The sequence below is a fragment of the Eublepharis macularius genome, chromosome 4 (genome assembly GCF_028583425.1).
Source record: "Eublepharis macularius isolate TG4126 chromosome 4, MPM_Emac_v1.0, whole genome shotgun sequence".
NCBI lineage: Eukaryota > Metazoa > Chordata > Lepidosauria > Squamata > Eublepharidae > Eublepharis > Eublepharis macularius.
Genome location: NC_072793.1, coordinates 74,516,785 through 74,544,432, shown reverse-complemented (window position 1 = coordinate 74,544,432; position 27,648 = coordinate 74,516,785). Strand labels below are relative to the sequence as shown.

At 46.3% G+C, this 27,648-nt stretch overlaps 1 long non-coding RNA gene across 1 annotated transcript; it reads left to right on the top strand.

The window, feature by feature from the left end:
- Window positions 1-23,037, top strand: LOC129329231 (uncharacterized). Its single transcript, XR_008596932.1, has 3 exons — window positions 1-304; window positions 12,546-12,641; window positions 22,691-23,037. It is a non-coding gene; the product is annotated as an uncharacterized LOC129329231 (long non-coding RNA).
- Window positions 23,038-27,648: the final 4,611 nt, after the last annotated feature.

Here is a 27,648-nt window from a genome sequence, read left to right as displayed (position 1 = left end):
TATCATTTATGGAAGGAGATGGGAAGATGCTGTCAATTAAAAGAGGCCTGAAATTACTGGGAAGGGAAACATAAACAGAGAGTTGTCAACTTGGACTTGGAAAATTTCTAGTAATTTAGGGTGGCACCTGAACATGGAATTTGAAGAAGGGAGGGAGCTCAGCCAGCAAGTGATGCCATAGAGTCCACCCTCTGAAAAAGCTGTTTTCTATGCAGAAACTGATCTTTACTTTCCAGAGATCAGTTCCTCAGGAACTCCAGGCCACACCTAGATCTTGGAAACCTGAAACATGGCCTTGCATTGGGTAATTTAAGATTATTCTGCCTTTCTTTTAATTCACCAAAGAAAGAGGATGTGTTTGTTGCTCATTTTATTTTCCTTGTTAGATTGCATTTTGGGGGGCTGGAGTGCTCATGATACGTTTTTCCTTTGTGCAACCTATGACTGCACTTACAAATAAAATTAGTTTGTTTATTTTATTATTCAGTTTCATTATATTAGTTTGTTGATGGCAGGCAGATATGTTGTTTGATAGAAGTGATAATTTTCTGTTATTGTGTTGATATTGAGTTCACTCCACACTGCATGAAGAAAAGCATGATAAAGTGCCCAAATGAATGAATAAATGAAATTCCATATAAATGTTGTGGAGGGTGGAATAAAACTGGATCCTGTGGCTTGGGATCTGGAGCAGATGAATAAATTCCACGTCTTTGTGGATGAAGGAGGTTCCTATGGGGCCCAGTTATCCACAACCTTCATCTGAAAAATGCATAAGTACAGACTGCATTCTTGCAGCTGCTCCCACCCCCCACCCCCATCCATACACCCTTGTCTGCAACTGTGCCCCCTTCAATTGTTAAAAGCCACATAGTTAAAAGGAAAACAGTTTGAGATTTCTGAGTTAAAAGATAATACTTTGATGTAGCTGTTCTTTTTGACGCTGTCACTGGATCAGTGACACTGACACAGCCCATGAACCGTGCTGACTAATCTCGCAATAAATTCTTGAAATCATGTTGCTGACTGAGCAAATAAAAAAGAAGACAAAATATATAGTATGTAAGGCTATGCATCCAATGGTGCACATGCACACACAGAAGGGGAGCATTGTGACTATGGTTTGGTCCACATATTAGTCACTTTAATGACTGACCATGATGCCAGGAGATATATGCCTCTCCTCAGTTGACAGAGGAGATTTAGTTTGTGGACTGTGATTATAAGCTCCCACACAAATTTATTACTAATTACCAAGGCACAACCTGCTCATCATGCTATAGCAAATGTGGCTACAATGCAAAGCTTTTTGACACAAGATAAATATCAAATCAATCTGATCAGGAGCCAACTCAAATAATCAATCAAAGTTCACTGTTGATCATGTCTGTGTCAAACTTTTGGCATCCCTTCTTGTAAGCTAGCCTAAGGGAACGTTTTAAGAAATGTCATGTTTTATAAATGTAATAAATATTGTTGCATTCTACTATCTTTCTTTGCCTTCCCAGTGCAGCCCTTTCTGACTTACAAAAGGGACTTACTGGGAGTTAGGGGATCTTTGCTGATAAAAACTATGCAATATGAGGAGCTCCAGTGAGAAGGAGGGTTGCAAGTTGCCCGAAGAAAAAATGTACTGTTCCTTTAAAAGAAGCTTAATTGGATGTTATTTACCAAGTGATTTCTTTTTTAACCTCAATGCCATGAAAAGCTTTAACTGCTTATCTCCACCTGTTAAGTGTGTATTAAAATAACAGGATATTTTTCTCCAGGTCTTTAGTCAACCCCAATGGGGAGAGGGAGGTTGATTAAAGTTGCGCTCTCCTCTTCTGCCAATACTACTTCCACTGAAACAACAGGGCTTTTATGGACAAAGGGGAGAAATGGAGGGTGATTTCAACCCCCACCACCACCACCACCATGCTGCATAGCTTTTTTTTCTCAAGATTCCCCTAATTCCTGGCAATGCCTTTTTGAAGGTCACAGAGGACCACTGTAGGAAAGACGGAAGCAAAGATGAGAAGAACCTTGCTCTCTTGGTTCATAAGATCCAACCATCTATAAATATGCCATTCAGATATTTCATTTACTTTCTTTGGATTCAGAGTCTAAACATGCTCTCCCAACCTGGCAGCCATCTGTATTAGAATCATGAAACTAAGACATTATTATAGAGCCAATTCCAATTGCTCCACACCTGAAGTAAAATTTGAAGTAATGTTTGAAAAATCTTCCTTAGGCAAACCAGTAAAGGGATTTTTTTGAGAAACTCCTAAGTAGGTTCCACAAGTCAAACCAGATTAGCCAGGAGGTTTCCACAGAGTTTAAGACTTTGCCTTAAATGCAATTTATAAATCTCAATCATATCCCCACTTAGTTATCTCTTTTCTAACCTGGAAAGTCCCAGACTCAACACCCTTTCATCATAGGAAAGGTATTCCAACCCCTTAATTATCTTGCCTGCCCTCTTCTGTACTATTTCCAGCTCTGCAATGTCCTTTTGGAAATGCAAAATGGTATTCCAAATGACATTGCCCATAGATCTATGCAAGATAAGGTTTCCAAGCTGAGCCTAGCAACCAGTGAGAGGGTTGGGAGCAGGAACATGGGAGAGTGTATGACATCATCATTGGTGCTGACATCACCATGTCACTTCTGGGTACAACCCAGAAGGGACAATGAGTAGCTTTAGGAATTGTTGTAAACGCTATATTAAAATCTATTGTTTTACCACAGAGTTTCCAGCAATTCCTAGTGCTACCCAGTGCCACTTTCAGTTTGTACCTGGAAATGACATTTTTGTATGGATAACACTGACATTTTTTTTTGTTTTATTTTCTCACCACCACCAGGCATCAGAGGTAATTTGCAAGAAGCCTCCTGCCTTAGCTGGAGGCCTGGCAAACCTAATAAAGGGACATTATAATATTAGATCTTTTATTTTCCATCCCTTTTTAATAATCCTTAGCATTGAGTTTGCCTTTTTCAGTGCTGCCATACAATGGTTGAGATTTTCATTGAGCTATCCACTGTGATCCCAAGGTCTCTGTTGGCGCCGCTGGACTTGGCGCCGGGGCCGAGGGTGGCAACCTCCAGCCGGGAGGCCCACCCCCCCCAGCGGCCCCCCTGACCCGCACCCCCTCACCTGGACGGCGGCACGGGAGAAGGCAGTGTCATGGCCCAGCCTGGGCTCAGTGAGAGCGAGGACTCCTCCTCAGGAGGAGAGGGGCTTCGTGTAGCCAGCCAGGACTCCTCAGGAGAAGAGGAGCTCCATGCAGCCAGCCCTGACTCAGCAGAGGCTGGTAATCAGGAGCCACAGCTGTTGGCTAATCGGAGCCTACAGCCAGCAGCTGAAGCAGAGCCATCAGTACTCTCCAGCCCCAGCACCACAGGGGAAGTGCAGCCAGGGACTTCCACAGGGGAAGCTCAGTCAGGGACTACCAGCACCACAGGGGAAGCCCAGCCAGAGGCTTCCACCCCCCCAGGTTCACCCACACCCAGAGAACGCCGCAGACCGTGCCAGAGACTGGAGCTGCAGGAGAGACGGCGCAGTGCTCGTCTCCTGAGCCAACGCCAGCTGCTGGAGAGTGATGATGAGTAGCTTCAGGATGGAGCCCCAGCAGCTGGCTGAAAACCATGCCTGGCTATAAAAGCCAGTCAGGAGCAACAGCCAGGCGTGGAAGCAACGTCTCTACTGCCTGCAACCACTCCGTGAACCTTGCCCGTGCCTACTGTTGGACCTGACACTACCGGTAACTGACCTTGCACTGTGCCAGGAGAGGCAGATCCAAGGGCACGGCAGCCGGAAGCCAGGGGAGGGTCTGGGCGGGGGAAGGAACCCGGAAGTGGGAGAGCCCAACAGGATTGGCCCCGAGGAGGGAAGGACAAGTGGGAGGGCGAACCAAGGCGGGCGGCCTGGGCACAGAAGGGTGGGGGTGGCAGGATTGGTGGAGGTGGTGGGGAGGGAGGTATAAGAGGGCAGCTCCCAAGGACGCCAAGGAGGAAGTGGCTGGAGTGACTGGAGAGAAAGTGAGAGAGAGGGCAAGCGAGAAGGAAGCCAGAACCCAGCAGGGAGGGAAGGTGGATGCTGGGTGCCTTGAACCCCCACCTCCCACCCACATCTGAGGTAGAGGGAGCCACCCTTCAATGGACCCGTCACGGCAGAGGGCGGGAGCGGCACGGGGGGCAGAGCCGGTGCTCACAACATGGTGGAGAATGCAGGCACCAGCCCTGCAGTGAGCCGCCCCCTCCTGCGCATCCCAGCGCCTGCGGGCGAGACCAGTGCCCAGCCCATACTACGGCCACCCACCCTCCAGGTAGACCCGGCCCGACCTCCCGGCCCCGGCCCATCAGGGGAGGCGACAATGGACCTGACACAGCTCGGGCAGTGGCTTGCTGAGCACCAGGGCCAGCTGTTGCGGGAGGTGGCACAGCAGAACCGAGAAGCTCAGGTCACCCTAGCGCAGCAACAGCGGGAGACCCAGACGGCCCTTGTGAGGGATCTCCGTCAGGCCATTGAAGCTGGATGAGGCCCGGGGATCCTGGGGGTGGTGCACCGGGCCTGGGCGGCCACCCCACATCCTTCCACCTGGCCAAGCTAGGCCCTGAAGATGATGTGGATGCCTACCTAGACACCTTCGAGCGTACGGCAGAGGCGGCCCAGTGGCCTAGGGGACAGTGGGCCTTCATTGTGGGCCCCTATCTGACGGGGGAGGCCCTGGCTACCCTCAAGGCCCTCACCACAGATGAAAGCGCTGATTACGATCGACTCAAGGTGGCCATTCTCGACCGGTACAAGCTCACACCTGAGACGTACCGCCAGAAGTACCGGGGCCTGGTCTACAATTGGGCTAACTGGCCCCGCACCCTGGTGGCCACCCTGAAGGATATGGCATATCACTGGCTGCAGCCGACCACCCCAGAGGCCAAGCGTGTCGCCGACCTGGTAGTCCTGGAGCAGCTCCTCCAAGTCATCCCCCCTCGGGCTCGCGCCTGGGTGGCGTGCAGCCAGCCCTCGGACCTGAAGGAGGCGACTACCCTCTGGGAGAATTTCATGGTGGCTGAGCCCAAGGAGTCGGGAGGCAGTGAAGCCAAGCCCGGGAAGCCAGCCCCCGCTGGGCAGAATGATGGGGGCCGGGGGGGCAGGCCCGTGCCGGGCCATGGCTGCCGGGGCCCGGATCATTCTGGCCCGACCATGGTGGCGCGCTCCCCGGGCCAAGAGGCCCGGCCCCAGGACGGACCCGGCCACTCAGCAAGGGCAACACTGCGGGACCTGGCAAGGAAGACCCTGGGCGGGGACCCTGCTTCACGTGCGGGAAGTGGGGCCATTGGAAGAGAGACTGTCTGCTCATGGAATGTGACTTAGGCTGGGAAACTACCATGCAGGTTACGTCCCGGGACCCCGTCCCCCCCGCTCATGGCCATGGTTACCCTCACAGGGCGGAGACTGACAGCCGTGTTGGACAGTGGGAGCTCTATCTCCACGGTCCGCTCTCACCTGCTGCCCGCAGACCTCCTGGGCATACGGCAAGCGGTCATAGCCTGCTTCCACAACCACGTGGAAGAGTGTCCCGTCGTCAGGGTGCCAGTAGAGTACGCCGGGCATATCCGGCTCACCGACCTCGCCCGGGTCCGCGCCCTGCCCTTCCTGGTCCTCCTGGGCCGGGACGCCACGCACTTCCAAGCTGCCATGCGCCTGTGGATCAAGGACGCGCCAACACCAACCCAGGAGGTGTTGGTCGGCAAGGAGCCCAGCCCATCCGGCGAATCTGACGGAGGCCCAGGTGCCCCAGGCCTGCAAGCCAAGTGGGAAGCGGACCCACAGTTCGCTGGGGACCAGACTACTGACGCCTCGCTGGAGCACCTACGCCGGACCGTGGCAGTGAGTGAGGTCACGATCGACGCCAGGCAGGCCGGCCGCTGGCCCCGGGTCATTCGGGAGAGGGGGCTGTGGTATCGGTTGGTGCAGAGCCAGACCGGGGAAGTGCGCCAGTTGCTGGTACCGATGGCCTACCGACGCCAAGGGTTAGAAGCGGCCCACGACCACCCATGAGCTGGCCACCAGGGGGCCCAGAAGACGGCCACGAGGGCCACATCTCTTTTCTTCTGGCTGACTCTGACGAGTGATGCACGACAACACTGCAAGGCCTGCCCCCTTTGCCAGCGCGCCACGGTACGGGGCCCTCCCCGCGCTGCCCACGCCCCATTGCCTGTGATGCGGGAACCGTTTGAAAGAGTGGCCATGGACTTCGTGGGGCCCCTACCCCTCACTGCCCAGGGGGCCCGGTACCTGCTGGTCCTCCTCGATTACACCACGCGGTACCCAGAAGCCATCCCTATGCGGGACATGAAGGCCCCAGGAGTGGCGAGGGCACTGATCTGGTTCTTCCCCCAGGTGGGCCTTCCCCGGGAAATCCTCACCGATTGTGGGAAGCCCTTCACTGCCAAGCTCACCCACCAGCTGTGCCGCACGCTGCGTGTGCGCCAGATATTCACCAGCGTCTACCACCCACAAACAGACAGGCTGGTAGAGCGCTTCAATCAAACATTGAAGGCCATGCTGAAGAAGGTGGCCCACGAGAAGCCCACCCATTGGGACCTCTTCATAGACCCCCCCTGCTGTTCGCAGTCCGGGAGACCCCCCAGGCCTCGCTGGGCTTCTCCCCGTTTGAGCTCCTCTATGGCCAGAAGCTGCGGGGGATCCTGGATTTGGTGGAGGAGCAATGGGGGCCCTGGGCGCCGACAGAACCCCTGCCCGTGCCAGCCTATGTCCAGGACCTCCAGGAACGCCTGGAAAAGGCCCGAGAAGAGGCAGGACGGAACCTGGAGGCGGCCCAGGCATCCCAGAAGACCTACTACGACTGAGGCGCCCGACTCCGGATGTTCCGCGATGGGGACCGGGTCCTTGTGAACTGCTGAGTAACGGGGCCAGGCCCGGGGGACCCCTGGCAGGGGCCCTTCCTGGTGACGCGGATCCTCGGGCCCCTGTCGTATGAAGTGCAGTGCGGAGCCCTACTCCGGCACCACAAGCGACTCCACGTGAACGACTTGAAGGCCTGGCATGAGAGCCCGGTCACCAGCGGGTGCGGGCTGTCCGAAGAACTGCTGGAACTCCCAGAGGGCAAGCTGCCCTGGGGCCTATGAGAAGAGGCCGCGGGGCTGCCCCTACTCGACACCGAACTCACGGAGCGGCAACGCCAACAGGTTCTCAGGATGCTGAGGCAGCACCCCGGCATGTTCTCTCAGCAGCCCAGATGCACGGCAGTGCTAACGCACAGAATCGACACCCCTCCAGGGGCCGTGGCCCAGGCCCCCTGGTGGCCCCTGCCCCAGAAGTGCTGGGAGGTGGTGGCGAAGGAGGTCCAGGATATGCTACAGCTCGGGGTTATTGAGCCCTCCCGGAGTGCGTGGCGGAGCCCCATCGTCCTAGTGCCCAATCCCGATGGGTACGTCAGGCTCTGCGTGGACTACCACCAGGTGAATGCCGTGGCCAAGTTCGACGCCTACCCGATGCCTCGAGCGGACCTCTTGATAGACCAGCTAGGAACCACCCACTTCATCTCGGCGCTCGACCTCACGAAGGGGTACTGGTAGGTCCCCATGGCCCCGGCGGACAAGGAGAAAATGGCCTTCACAATCCCCCAAGGGCTCTATCAGTTCCGAGTGATGCCTTTCGGCCTGCATGGGGCGGCCGCGACATTCCAAAGGCTGGTCGACCAGGTCCTGACCCACTGCCAGCCATTTGCAGGCGCTTACATCGATGACATCATCGTCTTCAGCGCCAACTGGCCCTCCCACCTGACCCACCTGGCCCAAGTCTTCCAAGCACTGTCCGACACCGGGCTAAGGGCCAACCCCAAGAAGAGCTGCCTTGGCTTCCGCCATCTCACCTATTTAGGGTACTGGGTTGGACGAGGGATCCTCCTCCCGGTGCCCGATAAGGGGACCACCCTGGAGCAGACCCCAAGGCCCCGCACCAAGCGACAGATGAGGAGGTTCCTGGGCCTTGTGGGCTATTACGGCAAATTCGTCCCCCACTTCGCCACAAATGCCAGCCCATTGTCCGACTGTTTGAAGAAGGACCAGCCATCTCATATCCAGTGGACGCCCGAGCGGGAGGAGGCCTTCGAGTCGCTGCGAGCAGCCCTGTCCCAGGCCCCCGTGCTCCATAACCCGGATTTCATGCAACCATTTATAGTACACGCCGATGCCTCGGCCGTGGGGCTCGGGGCCGTTCTGTCCCAAGAGGTGGAGAGACAGGAGCGGCCAGTCCTCTTCATAAGCCGCAAGTTGCAGCCGGCTGAGATCCGATATGCCACCGTGGAGAAAGAGGCCTTAGCCGTCAAGTGGGCCGTCGGGACCCTGCAGTTCTACTTGGCGCACAACCCCTTCAACCTCGTCACCGACCATGCCCCCCTCCCGTGGATGGCCCGGATGAAGGAACACAACCCCCGCATCTTACGCTGGTATCTCTCCCTCCTCCCTTTCAGTTTCACCCTCCGCCACCGACCTGGCCGCCTCCACATGAACGTGGATTACATGTCCTGGGTGTACAAGGACCAGCCGACCGACGCATCGCCAACCCCCTGGGGGGGGTTGTCTGGCACCACCGGACTTGGCACCAGGGCTGAGGGTGCCACCCTCCAGCCAGGAGGCCCGGCCCCCCAGCAGCCCCCCCAACCCGCACCCCCTCACCTGGACGGTGGCACGGGGGAAGGCAGCTCCAGGCCCCTCGGAGGGCCTCCCCATGCCACCAAAGACCGGCGGGAGGGCCCTGAAAATGGCCGTGGCAGCAAAGACAGCTGCGGCGGCAAGGATGGCCATGGCAGCGAAGAGGGCCGCGGCGGTGAGGACAGCTGCGGTGGCGAAGAGGGCCGTGGCGGGAAAGGCGGCCGCGGCGGCAGAGACGGCCACAGCAGTGTGGCCCGTGTCGGAGGCCCCAGCCCCGACACAGCCGAGCTGCAAGCTGGGAGGGCTGGGACTGCCGTGGGGGAAGCAGCCCGCCATGCCTGAGCCGGCCGCAGCACCGCTGGCAGCCTCCCCGGCTGGAACGGCCCCTTTCCCGGCCACCCAGGCGGAGGCTGGGCCCGCACCGACAGAGATGCCACTGCGCCCAGGAGAGGCAGATCCAAGGGCGCGGCAGCCAGCAGCCAGGGGAGGGTCTGGGCGGGGGAAGGAACCCGGAAGCGAGAGAGCCCAACAGGATTGGCCCCAGGGAGGGAAGGACAAGCGGGAGGGCGAACCAGGGCGGGCGGCCTGGGCACAGAAGGGTGGGGGATGGCAGGATTGGTGGAGGTGGTGGGGAGGGAGCTATAAGAGGGCAGCTCCCAAGGACGCCGAGGAGGAAGTGGCTGGAGTGACTGGAGAGAAAGCGAGAGAGAGGGCAAGCGAGAAGGAAGCCAGAACCCAGCAGGGAGGGACGGTGGACGCTGGGTGCCTTGAACCCCCACCTCCCACCCGCATCTGAGGCAGAGGGAGCCACCCTTCAATGGACCCGTCACGGCAGAGGGCAGGAAAGGCGCGGGGGGCGGAGCTGGCGCTCACAGTCTCTTTCCTTACCTGTCTCAGCAAGTACAGACCCTATTAGAATCCCGTCCAGGAGCTGGAAAATTTCTTTCAGCTCCCATGCCCTTGAGATGTGCCAAGATCCTAAGACAATAGGGTCTTCCCAGAGTTCCTGAATTAATCTCCTTAACACACCCTACCGATCTTCCCTTATCCACTCTCCCATTCCAGGCTATTCTCCATTGAGAGAACTGCCCATTTATTCTCATTCTTTGCTTCCTGTCATTTAACCAACTTTTAATCCATAAGAAGACTTGCCCTCTTATCCTATGACTGTTTAGCTTACTCGGGAGTCCTTGGTGAGATATCTTGCCAAAAGCCTTTTGAAAGTCCAAATATATAATGTCTACCAGGTCATCATTATCTACAAGTTTGTTCACTTTCTCAAAGAACTCCAAAAGGTTGGTAAGACAAGATTTTGCAGAAACCATGCTGATTTTTCCCTCAGCAGGCTCCATTTCCATATGCATTTGATATATCTGAGTTCCTGAATGTGACTCTACACACCATTTAACTATGGTTTATCCTGACCTGGCCTATAGAAACATTTTAGCCACTAATAACTACCATCTGAAAAATTATCTTAGATGGTCCTAATCAATTAGAACACTGAAGTGCAATTTACCCATTCCATGAAAAAGTTTTTATATCTTGTGGGTGTTGTTCAGTGCTTTGGTCAGGCATGTTGTAATTTTAGCAAGTACATTTTATGGTATGTATTGGACAAATTAAAACCACTGAGGAAGTTCTCACAACCAAAACACTGTTGGTTTGCATGTATTCTATGTTATAATAACTGCACCTGGCCATAGGAAAGATGCCTATAAACATGTGACATCCCCATGTGTACAAGTGTAATTATTCAAAAAAAAGTTTATATTTATTTATAATATTTATATTTTAATGCACAGTTTTTAATATTTGAAGTTTGATTAAAGAGTCCACGATTTAATACATTTTAGGGTTTTTTATATTGATCTTAATATTTCCACACAAAAGGTCTGTCTTCTTTTCCCAACATCTTTAGTTACCTACCTTCATGCCTACATATGCCTAATAATTCTATCTTTAATACAGTTTTTAATAATTTTCTTGGGACAGATGTTAGGTTAACTGGCCTGTAATTTCTTGGTTCCTCTCTGGTCCCCTTTTTAAAAAGTTGTTACTCTCCAGTCTTCTGGTATGGATCTGACTTTAGTGACAAGTTACATATACAGGTTACTGGATAAACAATCTCACATTTGAGTTCCTTAAGAATTCTGGGCTGTATGACCTGGAGACATATTGGTTTTTAATTTCCCCAGTAGATCTAGAACTTCATTTCTTGTCACCTCAGTTTGACTCAGTTCTTTGTCAGACTCCCTGAAAATCATGGCTGTGGTGTGGGTTCATGCCTCACATTTTCCACAGTGAGCACAGATGCAAAGAATTTATTTCACTTCTCTCCATCTTCCTATCTTCCTTCAGCAATCCTTTTATTCCTTTGTCATCCAAAAGCCCAGCTGCTTTTATGGCTGGATTACTGCTCTGGATATATTAAAAGGAATGCTTATTGTTTGTGTTTATGTTTTTAGCAATCTGTTCCGCAAAGCATCTTTTCCACCCTTCTCCAAGAAGCACAATAATGTTAAACAGCATCTGGATAAAAAGAAGCATGGTTACCATAACTGAAAGGATGTGATTCATGTCTCCCCTCAAAGTTTATTAATTTCCTTTGATAACATATTTTCTCAATTGCTTATGAATAAATTTAGTCTGGCTTGTGAGACTGTCATGCCCTAAGTATTAAATAAATACATGCAAAACCAGTGTTCCAAACCTTTGCTCAGCTTTCACAGCTCTGAAAAAACAAAGCTTTCTCGTGAGGGTTACAAGGCTCCTGTCTAAATCTGCTTGTGAGAATTTATGACACCCACACATACACACGTGTTGCTCTATGCCCGTCTTTGAAAGTATGGTCATAGCACTAATGATTTCTTAGCAGTGAAACTCATGAGACTGTAATATAATGCCAAAGTTAACCTATTCTGCTCTTAATTGAAAAGTAGATTTTATGTGTTAGAGAAACATTACTGTCCCCTTTATTATTCTTTAATGCTGTATGAATAGCTAAAGCCCTTTAATGGCCTGGTAATTTATTTTCCCTATAGTTATGGCATTAAGCTACTAGTCATCTAATACTGTAAACGCCAATTACAGCTATGCCCCATGATCCTTCTGTCAACTGAGCTCAAAATGACCAAATGATAAGCTTCAGAGCTGTGCCATAGCAACACACTTATCTTGGGCTCTGCACCTGAGCTACAGAAAAATACCCACTAAAACTTGGCTTCAAATGAAACTGCAGCTGGCTTCAAATGAAACTGCAGCTGATGTAATTAGATGCAAGAATGCTATTATAGGCTATGATTTCACCCCACTTCATGAAGTCACTGGGTCCAACCTGACTCATTAACTAGACTATGGGTTGCACACCTTTAAGAAACTGAGGGCCAAGCTACAAGTGATGAATGACACTTGAACGGCAAGTGAATTGCGTGGAGGGCAAGTGAACAGGGAGAAATACACTTGCCATTCAAGTGTCATTCGTCACTTGTAGCTTTGCCCTCAGTCTCTATGATAAGCACATTCCTCCTTATGTTCCATCACATTCCCTCAGATTGATCGAGAATCACTTTTTCCTTATAGTATTTCTTGTTCATCTGTGCCTGGAAAGATATTAGCTCAGTAGTTGCGGAAAAACTCTGAAACTCCTAAAGTTTATCCATAGGCCGGGCATGAGCATTTGCTGACATATGTGCTGGGCAGAGTGAGCTCTTAATGATAATAAATGGTGCAAACTTGCTGATATGCACTGGCCTTCCCTTTATTCTGCTTTTGCTATTCAAGTTCAAGTCATTTTTAAAGATTTAAGCCAAAACATCCTTCTACTAGTCATTCATTAGCAGTTTCAAATAGTCTTTAAATTATTTCATTTCATATAGATTACTTACATTTTCTTCCTGCTACCTACCATCTGCTATAAGAGAGAAGGAGGGGAGAATGATGTAACCTGCTTTGGGTCCTCACTGGGAAGAAAGGTAAGGTATAAATAAAGTAACTAAATAAATAAGAAAACTGGGAGTAGGGTTGCCACAGCCAGCAGCAGGCAACTGGCGGGAGTCCAGGGGAGAGGAGGGAGGGACACTGTTGGGTGACAATGTGATGTCACTTCCAAGAAACCCCAGAAATCCTAGACAAATCACTGGAAACTCTATGGTAAAACCATGGATTTTCTGGACATTCCGTAGATTGATGTTACTGCTGGATTTTCCTTGCATCATACTGTTACACGGCAGCAATTTTTTTACATTATTTTTCTCCTACTGACTGCAGGAGTGTCAGCAGGACACAGCAGGGGCAGAGGATCCTTTGCCCCCTGCAGGACTGGCAAGCCTAAATGGGTGACATGTTGAAATACTTACATACATACAGCCAGTGTTTGGATTCCTGGAAGGGCAGAGTCAGGTCAACGTGAAGTGAAACAAGCATTATTTAAAAAAATGCAGATGTCACAGGGGTACAGAGGCCTTAATATCTGAATATGGCTAGAACTGAAAAGTCTTTCTGAATCAAAATGATCAGACCAATTAGTGTGCTGACTTTGAAAAACAAGTAAAATGGGGCAGAATACTAAAACTGCCAGCAACAGTATGAGCTGGTCTAGAAGCATTACACTGACTTCTACCAACAAGAAACACATACCCAACATTCATCCCACTGTATGTTCAGTAAATAACTTTTTTCATATTTCAAATTTTATTTCCAAACTACAGATAATTGCAGTGCTTTAATTTTATAGTGTTTATATGAATTCCTTGCTAAATGTTTTACAATATTATTTATTGCACAGCCAGGAAGAAAATTATCAAGATTTCCAAAAATAAGATCTTAGTTAAGAACATCAGCACCTTTTTGAATCAGAGTTGGGGGAGACACAGAAAAATGGCTAAATTAGATAGCAATCTTATTTTTTAGAGATGCTGTCATACCCGATTTTGGTAGCCTAAACAAGTTATACTTTTCAAATGGCTTTAGTTGGCTCCACAGTCCCTTATGCCTTGATAAGAAACTTTCTAGAACACCTCATAAATATGGCTATAAAAGACACTTGAGACTCATTAACATATCAGTATTACCAGACAGACCCTTTCAAAGTTTTCTTTTGTCTTGACTGTAATGGCCAGGCAGAGTTTTGTTTGATCATGGTCTCATCTGCTAGTGAGGTGCATGCTCAGCAATTTTACGTGTATGAAATAAATATGTGATGAATTACAGCAAGAGAGGTAGCCATAGAATGACACAATTGTATTTGTTCTATTTAATTTTCCTCATGACCATAGGGAAATATTATCATCACAAGCATTCAGTTCTATTGATCCAGACTTTATCCAGTTCATAAGCCGATGGAGCTAGAATAATGACAAGCTGATGAAGCTAGAATAATGAATCACTAGAAGTTTATTAATACAGCCTAATACATTTCTTTATCAGCCTTAGCTCCTGTACTATCAATGAGTAAAGTAGTCTGTTCCAAAGCTAAGCTGCACTTGCAATGTACTGATTTTGGTAGATATCTGAGATCTTCAGAGGATTTGAAATAGCTTTGCCAGCTCCCGTGTGTTAATCCTCTCTAGGAATCTCTAGAAACTATCGTTTCAGCCAATTCCTAAAGACACATTATGTCTGTGACGGATCCCCCAGCCTTATCTGGCTGACACCCTTCAATGCTACCCCTTGTGAATGATTCTGCTAGCTTAGGATGGTTCTGATTTGGGATCTCACAGCTCCTGTCACCACTTGTGAAGTATTCACTGGTCGAGGGACCCTTCTGACAGGGAATAGAAATAGGGACCACTTACACTCCGGCTCAGTAGGTGTGTTGTAGACCTCTCCTCATGAGGCTAGAACTCAGGCTGGAAGCGGGTTCCCTCTCTGGACAGAATGGAATCCTCCTCAGCTCTTACAGACACAAACTGGAACTTGAATGTCACTTTGTTGCACCAACACCTCCTCAAACTCTGCCACTTAGTCTGACAGGCTGAGAGCTGGTTCTCCTCTCCTAAGATAGGCAGGAATTATCAAACCGGACTCAGATGGTTAACAGAACAAATTAACTTTACTGAAGCACATTTTATCTTCCTCCTGCACAGCCTTAAACGGTTAAATGTTCCAGATACCTCATTAACTAGTCCTCCTCAGAGAACTCTCTAAACACATCTGCCTTCTCTGGTTGCTAGCCCTTCCACTCTCTTCTTCAGAGTCTCCCTTAACTGCCAAAACTCCCAACTAACTATTCTAAACGGTCTTAACTGCCCTTCACTGCCACTCTCTCTCAACATTCTATTCAGGACCTGTCACTCAAACAGGGCCTGTCCGTCACATGCCCCTCTCCTGGAGAACATTGTGCCAGGGAAAGGTTCAGCCTTTTGCTGAGCAATGGGATTCATGTGCGGCCTCCTTTTCTTTAAATCACATTCCTCTATCTATATACATACAATTTTCAAAAGCCAATAAATAAGGCAAACAATTCATCAAAATATATTACAAATGGGTACACCTTTTCCCTTAAGATAGTCTTTGAGTCTCTAGGTTGTCAGTGCGGGTGTAGACTTCCAGGCCTTTCATCCAGTTTCATTCCTGGACAGCGCGTCGGCGACGGTGTTCTGCCTCCCTGGGATGCTCTTGATGTTGAAGTTGTAGTCCTGGAGTTGCAAACTCCACCGTATCAACTTACTATTTGTTCCCTTCACCTGGTTCAGCCATTTCAGGGGTGAGTGATCAGCACATAGGGTGAATTGCCTTCCCCATACGTATGGCCTTAACTTTGTTATGGCCCACACTATGGCTAGACACTCTTTTTCAATTACTGCCAGGTGTTGCTCTCTGTCCAGTAATTTTCGGCTTATGTATAGGATTGGGTTTAACTCTCCACCCTCTCCCTCCTGACTCAACATGGCTCCCAGGCCGATGTTAGAGGCATCCGTAAATAGGGTGAAAGGTTTATCAACATTTGGAGCCTTTAAAATGGGCTCGTTAACACCTTTTTCAGATGGTCAAAGGCCTCCTGGCACTCGGGTCTCCAAGTGATGGGATCTGGGTTCTTTTTCTTGAGGCATTCACACAGGGGTGCAGCTACAGTACTGAAGGAGGGTATATGCCTCCGGTAGTACCCTACCACTCCCAAAAATGCTCTCACATCTTTCTTAGAGGAAGGCCTGGGCCAATCTATTATTGCCTGGACTTTCCCCCAATCAGCCTTGATGTTCCCTCCCCCTATCACATGTCCCAAATATTTCACTTAGGTCATTGCAAACTGACACTTGGCTGCCTTCATGGTTAGCCCACTGTCTTTTATCCTCTGAAAGACAATAGCAATGTGACACATATGATCTCTCCACATCAGGCTAAAGATTGCTATGTCATCGAGGTAAGCAAGTGAGAAGTCCTTTAAGCCAATTAACATCTTGTCAATCAACCTCTGGAACGAGGATGGGGCATTTCTCAGACCAAAAGGGAGGACTGTGAACTCAAACAGCCCTTCCTTAGTAGCAAAGGCAGTTTTGTGTCGGTCTGTGGGACTCATTGCTACTTGCCAATACCCTTTTGTTAAGTCGAGTGTGGTAATGTAATTGGCAGTCCCTATTGTTTCCAGCAACTCATCAATTCTGGGCATTGGATAAACATCTGGTGTGGTTATCTTGTTTAGCCTCCTGTAATCCACACAAAACCTTAAGGTGTTATCAGGTTTGGGGACTAAGATCACAGGTGCAGCCCATGCACTCTCTGATGGCACAATCAGACCTAGTGCCAGCATCTCTTCCACCTCCCGCTTGATGTATACGGCATTGGGACCAGTAACCCTGTAAGGTGGTAGAGCCACGGGCTTTGTCTCTCCCGTGTCTATCCTATGTTGGCATATATTCGTTTTCCCTGGTAAGTTGGAAAAGATAGATTGAAATTGCATTAAGATAACTTCCAGTTGGGTTACTTGCTCCTGATTGAGCGAAGGAGCGAGCTTTACCTCCCCCACAGTACTCCCTGGGCTTATTTTACCCAAACCCGACAAGTTATATGCATTACCCTCAGATGTTTTTACCAGCAACACCAAATTGTCCCTATCAAAATATGGTTTTAACATATTTACATGGTACATTTTACATTGTTCCCCTTCTTCATCTATAGTCACTAGATAGTTCATATTGGAAATCTTTTGGGCGATGGTATATGGCCCTTCCCAAGCAATGTCCAGTTTATGTTTTTTTTAAAAAAATTTTATTGGATTAGAAATCATTAAATTGTACATTACAGTCAATTTCCTTTAATTTCCCCAGTTCTAACCCCCTCCCTTTCCCCCCCTTTTGTTAACTTCCAACAGTTTTCCAACCCCTTGTCCCTTTTCCCTTACTCATTTCAAATTTATTCTATCTGTCAAACATTAACTTTCACTTTCTTCTAAGCTTATCTATATAACACAGTGCTTCCTCTGTCTTCTTACTTACTTTAACAACTAAATAATGCATAACTAAATAATACATTCTTGGCATATATTCTTTTAATAATAGTCATTTAACTAATTTTGGTACTCTATACCCTATCTTATAATCTCATCTTCAATATGGGACAAACAATTTATCCCTCATTTAGCATAATTTTAGGTACTTCTATAAACAATACATTCAATATAAGTCAACCAATTTAACTTATATTCTATATATTTCTATATATTACTTTTCCTGCACATCTTGTCTTCATACTATTTTAATTATATAATTCCTCCATTATGCAGCTATCCACCAAAAGTAGTCGACCAATTTGACCCATATATACCTCAGTCGATCAAATTAACAAATAGACTATACATTACTATGTATTTTTCCCACCTTGCTTAAGTTTCTTCATTGCAATTATAAAATATCTCCATACAATGATTGCCAGAAATGAAATTAATTAGTTTCTATCCTTATAATTAGTTAATTTCTATCATTATAATTCTTATAATAACACCTATGATACTTAATACTATATATAATAGTCAAATAAAATAGTTGCTTAGAAATTCTCATTTAACTCTCCACCCCCCGGTAAAGTCACCTCCCTCTACTTTTATTGTATTTCAGTAATTTTCAAACTGCCACAGTTCTCCTCCCACCTCCCATTTTTTCACCAAATATTGTTTCAGCTTCTCCCAATCCGTGTTAAACTGTCCTGGATCAAGGTCTCTCAGTTTCCTTGTCATTTTGTCCATTTCCGCCATGTACAGCAATTTGTAAATCCAGTCCTCAATAGTTGGCACTTCTTGCACTTTCCATTTTTGCGCATACAAAAGTCTAGCCGCTGCTGTCATATAAAATAAGAATGTCCTATATTGTGCTGGAATGCTCTCCATTCCCAAGTTCAGCAGCAGGAGTTCTGGGTTCTTATTTATTTGAAATTGTAAAATCTCGCTTATCTCTTTTATTATTTCCCCCCAGTACTTCCTAGCTACCTCACAAGTCCACCACATGTGATACAAAGATCCTTCATGTTTCTTGCATTTCCAGCATTTATTAGACATATTCAAGTTCCCTAGCGCAATTTTCTTTGGTGTCATATACCAACGATAAATCATTTTGTAGACATTCTCTTTAATATTGGTGCATGTCGTGATCTTCACTGTATTCTTCCACAAGTATTCCCACGCCTCCATTGTTATTTCTTTGTTAAAATTAATAGCCCACTTCACCATTTGCACTTTAACTGTCTCATCTTCAGTATACCATTTCAGCAGCACTTTATATACCTTAGAAATTTCCTTTTTGTCCTCTTGTAAGAGTGCCTGTTCTAGTTCCGAATTCTCCATTCTTATCCCTCCCTTCACACAGTCCGAGTTATAAAGATCTCTGATCTGTCTATACTGAAACCAATCGTAACTTGGAGATAACTCATCTTGCGTCTTTATTTTAGGTTTAGAAAATTCCATTCGGGTTATCTCCTTGTATGTTAAACACTGTTGTTCATTATCGACAGTTCTCGGATCTATTACTTCATATGGAACCACCCATGAGGGGATTCCATCTTGTAGGTAATTCCTGTACTTCTTCCATATTGTGAATAGGCTTCTCCGAAAATAATGATGTAAGAACATAGAGTCCGCTTTTACTTTCTCATACCATAAGTATGCATGCCATCCGAAAAAATTTTTATATCCTTCTAAGGCCAGTAATTTCCGGTTTTTCAACGTCATCCAGTCTTTCAACCACACTAAACAAATTGCATCATAATAAAGTCTTAGGTTGGGCAGTTGCATTCCACCTCTTTCTTTTGCATCTTGTAACACTTTCATTTTCACTCGAGGCTTTTTGCCTGCCCAAACAAAGTCTGATATTTTCTTCTGCCATTTTTCAAACTGCTTAGAATCTCAAATAATTGGTATTGTCTGTAACAGAAACATCACTCTTGGCAACACATTCATCTTAATTACTGCAATTCTTCCCAACCATGACAAGTTCAATCTGTTCCATTTAATCAAGTCTTGCTCTATCTGAGTCCACCATTTCTCATAGTTGTTTTTAAATAAATCTATATTCTTTGCAGTCAATTCAATTCCCAGATATTTCACCTTGCTTGTTACTTCACAGTCTGTTATTTCCGTTAATAGTTGTTGTTTTTGTTTAGTCATATTCTTACATAGTATCTTTGACTTCTTTTTGTTTACATAAAATCCTGCCAAATCTCCAAATTCCTTTATTTTCTCTATTACCTTTGGCATATTTTCCATTGGATCTTCCACAATTAACATTATATCGTCCGCAAAAGCTCTGACCTTATAGGAAAAGTCCTTTATTTTTATTCCACGGATTGCATTATCTTCTCGTATCTGTATCATCAATATTTCCAAAACCAAAATAAACAACAATGGCGACAACGGGCAACCTTGTCTTGTACCTTTACCTATAGTCAATTTCTTGGTTACCTCATCATTCACCACAATTGCTGCACTCTGGTCTCTGTAAATTTCCTTTACTGCTCTTATGAATCTTTCTCCCATTTGTAGCTTCTCCATGGTGGCAAACATAAAGTCCCAGTTCAAATTGTCAAATGCTTTTTCAGCATCCACAAAGAAGAAACCGACCTCCTTGTCACAACGTTTGTCATAATATTCAATAGCATTTATAACTGTCCTTAAATTGTCTTTGATTTGTCTGTTTGGTAAAAAAACAGCTTGCTCCTCCTCAATAACTTCAGAAAGCCATCCCTTCACTCTTTCCGCCAGTATTTTCGCAAAAATTTTGTAATCATTATTAAGTAACGATATAGGTCTGTAATTTTTCACATTGGTCAAATCTTGCCCTTCTTTGGGGATCAATGATATATTAGCTTCACTCCAAGTATCTGGGATCTGCTGATCCTTTAAAACACCATTGATCACTTCTTTTAGGAATGGTGCCAGTTCATTAGCCATTGCCTTATAAAATTTAGCTGTAAGTCCATCCGGTCCTGGCACCTTTCCTAAATTTGTTGACTGTATTGCCTTTCTTATTTCTTCCTCTGTTACTTCATTATTCAGTTTCTCTCTCCAGGCTTCCAAAATTACTGGGAGCTTCATTTTCCCCAAATATGTCGCTATTGAGTCTTTGTTCACCTCTTTTTTATTATACAATTTGGCATAAAATTTATAAAAGGCTCTGCTGATAGCTGTCTGCTCCAGGTACACTTTATTATCCTCACAGATTTTATTTATTATCTTCTTCTCCTTTCTCTTCTTCAATTGCCATGCCAAATATTTCCCAGGTTTATTCGCGCCTTCAAACGCCTTTTGATTCATTCTCTTAAGATTCCATTCCAATTCTTTATTATTCATTGCTGTCAGCTGTTCTTGAAGAATTTTAATATCCTGGTAGATTTTCTTTTTCCCTGGTCTTTTCTTTAACTGTATTTCTTTGGCTTTTATTTTCTCCGTGATCTCCTGTCTCTTCTCCTCTTTTTTTTCCCTGGCTCTTCCATTTAAGTCCATTAATATGCCTCTAATTACTGCCTTGTAGGTATCCCATACCTTGTTGGTTGGTACTTCTCTGTTCATGTTATATTGTATGAAAAACTTTGTTTCTCTTCTCAACATCTCCATATTTTCTCCCTCTTGCAGCAAATCCTCATTTATTCTCCATCCTCTCCTTTTGCTCCTTTTCCCCAGCTTCCACATAATTGGATTATGATCTGAGCCTACCATAGGCATTATTTCCACATCCTTAGTCCAGTATATTAAGAAGGAAGGGGGTGGAGGGTTGTTGCGCCTCACGTATAATACTGGATATTATACTGGAGAAAAATTATTTTAGATTTAATGACTGTTATTACTTCCAGTTGAGGGGGGTGGCTATGGGGTGCGCGGCCGTTCCTAGCATAGCGAATATCTTTATGGCCGCATTAGAGGCGAAGTGGATATTTAATGACGTGGCAAATCCATTCAAGGACTCTATCCTCCTGTACATTATCCTGCTGAACCACGGGGACAGTGCAGAGGAGCTTGGGAACTGGATCAACACATTGCATCCGAACATACAATTTACCTGGACTGGTAGTGACACCAGTTTAGATTACTTAGATGTCACCATTTATCGGGAGACAAACAATAGACTGGCAGTGCGCCCTTTTAGGAAGCAGACAGATCGATGCTCCTATTTACATTACCACTCCTTTCATCCCAGGAGCCTCAGGGACAATATTCCTCTGGGGCAATTCCTGCGGTTGAAACGGAATTCAACCAACCCGACTTTTTACAGCACCAGTATTAAGGAGCTGGGGGAAAACTTTAGAGCCAGGGGATATCCCACTCAAGTTATTGCTCGGGCCATAGAGCGATCGGAGCTGACGGACCGAGCTGCCCTGTTGACCACCAGGCAGAGGAACCAGGATAATGGACTTAAATGGGGTCTGGAATATACCACACTGGCCCCTAAGATCGTGTCCATTATTAGACAACATTGGCACATTATAAGTGAGATTCGTGGCTGTGAGGCCGGTTTGTCGGTGGGCTATAGACGCACCAGATCAATAAGAGACCTTAATTAGATCAGAATTTTCCAGTAGACAACCTCCTGTCAACATTCCAAAGGGCCACTTTGCGTGTGGCACATGCAATGTATGTGGTCTGATGGTTAAGCTTGAACAAATTCTACTAGATCACCTCTTCCCAAAAAACAGATTCTCGAACTGCAAAACATCTAACGTGGTATATGTTGTATTATCGAAGGCTTTCACGGCCGGAGAACAATGGTTGTTGTGGGTTTTCCGGGCTGTATTGCCGTGGTCTTGGCATTGTAGTTCCTGACGTTTCGCCAGCAGCTGTGGCTGGCATCTTCAGAGGTGTAGCACCAAAAGACAGAGATCTCTCAGTCTCTCAGATCTCTCAAAGACTGAGAGATCTCTGTCTTTTGGTGCTACACCTCTGAAGATGCCAGCCACAGCTGCTGGCGAAACGTCAGGAACTACAATGCCAAGACCACGGCAATACAGCCCGGAAAACCCACAACAACCATCGTGGTATATGTTATTCAATGTAAGTGTCCCAGGATATACATAGGGAGCACCACGCGCCCTTTAAAGACTAGAATTCAAGAACACATATCGAGGATTAGGAACAGAGTATCGGAGGCGCCTTTGGCCGATCATTTCCATGAGCATGGCCATCCTTGCAATGAGTTTAAGGTTTCAGTAATTGAACAATTGGACTGCCCACACACTTCAGACATAGGAAAGCTATTAATGCGTTCTGAGTCCAAATGGATTTTCCAACTTCATTCCCTGACTCCACATGGATTAAATTTGGAGATCGATTTTTCATGTTTTCTATAACCCCTACTGTAAGTTTTTGGGCTCCTGCAGGACCTTCCTTTAATACCAATTAAATCATTGATTCAATTCGGCCCCTTTGGTGTTATAATATTGCTGTCCGATCCACTAGCCGTCAGTCCGTGAATCTCTCTGTTACAAGCGGTGGGGGAGCATGTTGTGCATTTATAATTGGACAGTGAGTACATTTTTTATTGTGCTTTCATTGTATTATGAAATGTATATGTATATTTGTAATTGAATTATTCTACTCCTACAGTGCTTCCGGTCTGATTATCTTTATGCCCAGGATGAAGTGAGTTTTTTCCACTCACGAAACGGGTTAATAACAATTTGCCTGCAAACTCCCGTCGGCGTCTATTAAATAATTATTCCTACTCTGGACCGTGAAAGAACAAACAACTTGCACAAGTCTCCCCTCCCACCGGCTTTTTTCATTGTACCCAGCATTTGCACTTTAAAGTTTCAAACGTATTCCGGACGGTGAAGATTCAGCTTATAAATGGATGGACTTTGAGATTTTGAAATTGTGACGATTTTGATGTTCTATCGGATGGACCTTGAATTTTGTAAATGTATTTATGATGCATGTTAAACTCATTTAGCACTTTTGCACCTTGCACTTTGAAAAAATATATACAATTAATTTCTAGAATTGTGGTTCCCCGGTTTGTTGGTAGATGGTCTTGTAGCTCCTGTAGGTATGAGATGATGTCCTGCTCCTGGACGCTCTCTGTTCCCGACCAAGCTTCCTTCAGGACGTCCAGTGGTCCTCTGGCTTGTCTCCCATATAACAATTCAAAAGGGCTAAAGCCGGTACTCTCTTGAGGAACTTCTCGGTAGCCAAACAACAAGTGTCGTAGTCTCTGGTCCCAGTCATTGGGGTGTTTATGGGCATAAGTCTTTAAAATATGATTTAAAGTCCCATTAAATCTTTCATTTAGCCCATTAGCCTGGGGATGGTAAGCAGTTGTGGTGACGTGTTTTATTCCACAGGTTTTTAGTAACTCCTGCATTACTTCCGCCATAAAGGTGGTTCCTAAATCGGTGACCATCTCTTTTGGGAAACCCAGTCTAGAGAAGATGTTCAATAGAGCTTCTGCCACGGTCACTGCCTCTATGTCCCGTAGTGGTACTGCCTCCGGGAACTTTGTAGCATAGTCCACTACTGTTAAGATGTATTTATTCCCTCTTTGGGTAACTTGGGAAATGGGTCCTACAATGTCCACTCCAATTTTATCAAAAGCCTCTGTCACTATAGGTATTGGTTGCAAAGGACCTTTGGTCTTATCTTGGGCCAGGCCCACCTTTTGGCATGTTGGACAGGACTTACAGAATACTCTAATGTCTTTTCCTATATTGGGCCAAAAGAATCGTTGTTGCACTCTGTCTTGTTGATTCCAAGATGCGATAACATAGGGATTTCATGAGCCATTTGCAAAACTTGCATCCTATATTTTCTGGGGATTACAAGTTGGCTCCTCTTTTCCCAGATCACATTATGTTTCCTCCTTAAGGTATCTCTATAAAGTCTCTGGTCTTTTACTTTAAAAAGTGTTCTACACTTACTTCCTGATCAATTTGTGCTGCTTGGGCCCACAGTTCTTTAATCGAATCATCCTGCCTCTGCTCTCTCTGAAATTCCTCAGCTTGGGCCACATGTAACATTGTTGCGTCTGGCTGCTGCTCGGTTTCTATGGTTACAGGGCCTGTCATGCTTCTGGTAATAATTTTCACAGGCTTGGCTTCGGCCTTGTTTACCTCTAAAGCCAAATCATTTCCCAGTAGCATTGGCACCCCAATATCAGGTAGGACGCCCACTGTCCATGTGGCTTGGAAGTTCTGGTACTGCACCGGGATCTCAGCTACAGGGACCTCGAATGCTGGGCCATGGATGACTTTCAGGGTATATTTCCTTCCTGTCAGGTTTTGATGCTTTTGGACTAGCTGGGGCTGGACCAGCGTTACCTGAGCACCAGTGTTGCGGTAAGCTTCTATCTTTTCGTTATTTACAGTCAAGGGTTCTATATATTCCTTATCTAACCCTTCTTCCATCTTCCAGCCCCTCATTATACTGTTGGGCCTTTCTGGCTCAGACTCACTCTCAGTGGTTTGAGGATTTGGTTCCTCTGAGTCTGGCTGCACATTCTTTAGCATTTTAATGGTTTTAGGGGGAAATTTCTTTTCTGGTTCTTTCTGTTTGCAGAATCTTTGTATATGGCCCTTTTCACCACAGGAAAAACAGGTGACTGTTTCTTTCCTCTTTAGATTAAGGCTGATCCGCCTTGCAGGGTTGTTGTTAGGGTTTTCAGATGGATGCCAATTCCTATGGGGCTTTAAGGGATTTACCCACATAGCTTTTCCCAGATCTCCTTCCATTTCATCAAGTATAACAGTGGCCTGTTCTACTGTTTTTAACTTCTTATCTTTTAGGATCCACCTAAATTGTGATGGGATTAGGCTGTAAAATTGCTCAAGGCTGATCAGTTGTTTCAGTTCTGCAAAGGTTGTTACTTTGCTTCCCTCAACCCATCTGTCTAATGCCCTATCAATGCGGCAGCCTAACTGGGCATATGTTTCCCCTGCTTTACGTTTTATTTCCCTGAAGGTCTTTCTGCTTTGCTCTGCTGTCAGGCCATATTTGATCTTAACTCTATCTTTAAAAAGTTCATAATTTGTTATTTCCCCATCTCTCATCTCCCAGTAGACTTCACTTAACCCTCCACAAATCTGTGGTCTCAAATAAAACATCCTTCCCTCAGGAGGTATTTGCATACCTTGACAGCATCTCTCAAAGCTATATAGAAAAGCCTCTACGGCATCCCCTTTTTGGTATTTTGGGGATCTCTTTTGCTCTATTCTGGAGCGCTCAAAATTTCTCTCAGGCTCTCCAACCTCTGCTCTTAATTGGATTTCCTGAAGCTTTAGTTGGTACAGTTCTGCCTGTGATTGTCTCTCTCTCTCTTGGTCATCTGCCTGCAATTTGGCTATTTGTATTTGTTTTTCTCTTTCTTTTTCTTCTGCTTTTAGCCTCGCCATCTGTAACTCTTTCTCTGCTTCTATCTTTGCCCTCTGTGCCTCCCTTTCTGCCTCTATACGTGCCAGTTCCACCTTCAATCTCATTGTTTCAATGTCAAGGGTGGGATTTCCTTCAGCAATCTCCCCAGCTGCTGCTTCATCTCCCTTTGCCCTGACATTCTTCTGTGGAGGGGCCATCTCTGTCACGAATTCCTCCCTCCCACTGAGCTAGCAGATTGAATACAGTCTGGTCGCCTTGCCTCTCTGTATTCCATCACCCTGCTTACATGGGTTATTCTCGAATCACAATGCTACCACCACTTGTGACGGATCCCCCAGCCTTATCTGGCTGACACCCTTCGATGCCACCCCTTGTGAATGATTCTGCTAGCTTAAGGCGGTTCTGATTTGGGATCTCACAGCTCCTGTCACCACTTGTGAAGTATTCACTGGTCGAGGGACCCTTCTGACTGGGAATAGAAATAGGGACCACTTACACTCCGGCTCAGTTGGTGCATTGTAGACCTCTTCTCATGAGGAGAGAACTCTGGCTGGAAGCGGGTCCACTCTCTGGACAGAATGGAATCCTCCTCAGCTCTCACAGACACAAACTGGAACTAGAATATCACTTCGTTGCACGAGCACCTCCTCAAACTCTGCCACTTAGTCTGACAGGTTGAGAGCTGGTTCTCCTCAGGGCGTATAAGATAGGCAGGAATTATCAAACTGGACTCAGATGGTTAACAGAACAAATTAACTTTACTGAAGCACATTTTATCTTCCTCCTGCATAGCCTTAAATGGTTAAATGTTCCAGATACCTCATTAACTAGTCCTCCTCAGAGAACTCTCTAAACACATCTGCCTTCTTTGGTTGCTAGCCCTTCCACTCTCTTCTTCAGAGTCTCCCTTAACTGCCAAAACTCCCAACTAACTATTCTAAACGGTCTTAACTGCCCTTCACTGCCACTCTCTCTCAACATTCTATTCAGGACCTGTCACTCAAACAGGGCCTGTCCGTCACAATGTCACTTCCGGGTTTTCCTAGAAATGATGTCATGCCATCAACTGATGGCCATCCCCATGTCACCACCCTTGCTGGTCTTCTGTACACACATTTTTAGCAGCTTCTAGAGCTGCCGTGGTGACTCTATCCACATAGCAAGATGCTTTCAAATATTATATGTTGAGTTGCTACTATACAGAACTATTTCCAGTGGTTTCTTAGTGACAGTTATAATATTTTGAACTTGTCCTCATTTCCACTTAAGTGTAGAATACTAGAAGGTGAGATGTATTCCTAGTGTAGAATACCAGAAGGTGAGATGTATTCCTGGAGACTTGCAGTCACCACCCTACACTACTTGCTACCATCCTGCTCCACAGGTCCTTACAGAGTATAAAACCATTTCCCTCACTGCTCAGTCACTCCAGAGGATCTTTTTTCAGGTGACAGAACAGAGAAAGGAAACACAGCAACCTGATATTTGACTGAATAATTAAAACTCTGTATTTGTCAGCAGCCCTATATTTGACTGACAATATCTGACAGGTATGGTCATAATTCACTGAGAAAATCAATAATGCTAGAAAAAGTTGAAGCCAGTAGAAAAAGAGGAAGATCCAGCATGAAATGGATTAACTCAATAGAGGAAGCCACAGCCTTCAGTTTGCAATACCTGAGCAGGGCTGTCAATGATAGGACATTTTGGATGTTATTAATTCATAGGGTTGCCATAAATTGGAAGTGACTGGACAGCACATACACACATATTTGACAGGTAGGCAGCATATTTTTCTTCCCCACACAAATATCTACATAAGCTAGAAATGTGTTTGGTAAAAAAAATAAAGCCCATGCAATAAACAGAAACCCTGAAATCCAGGTGATTGCCATATTCTGAGATTTATTTATTTATTTATTTAGAAATATATATGTGTCATATATATAAACAGAGCAATCTTGCAGGGGGCTGAAGTGCACAGAGAGCCAACTAGCCACTGTACCGCTATATCTCTGAGTTATGTTGACATGATAGAGATGCATGAGTGGAGGTTCTAGGCAGCTCTGTGCCCCATTCCCACTGCTGAGCCAATGCTGTGGAGCAACACAGGCAAAAGTTACTGTGCCAGCAAGGAAAAGGGCAGACTCAGGGGCATTGCCAGGGTTAGTCAGCTCCCTAAGCTGCCACAGCCTAGG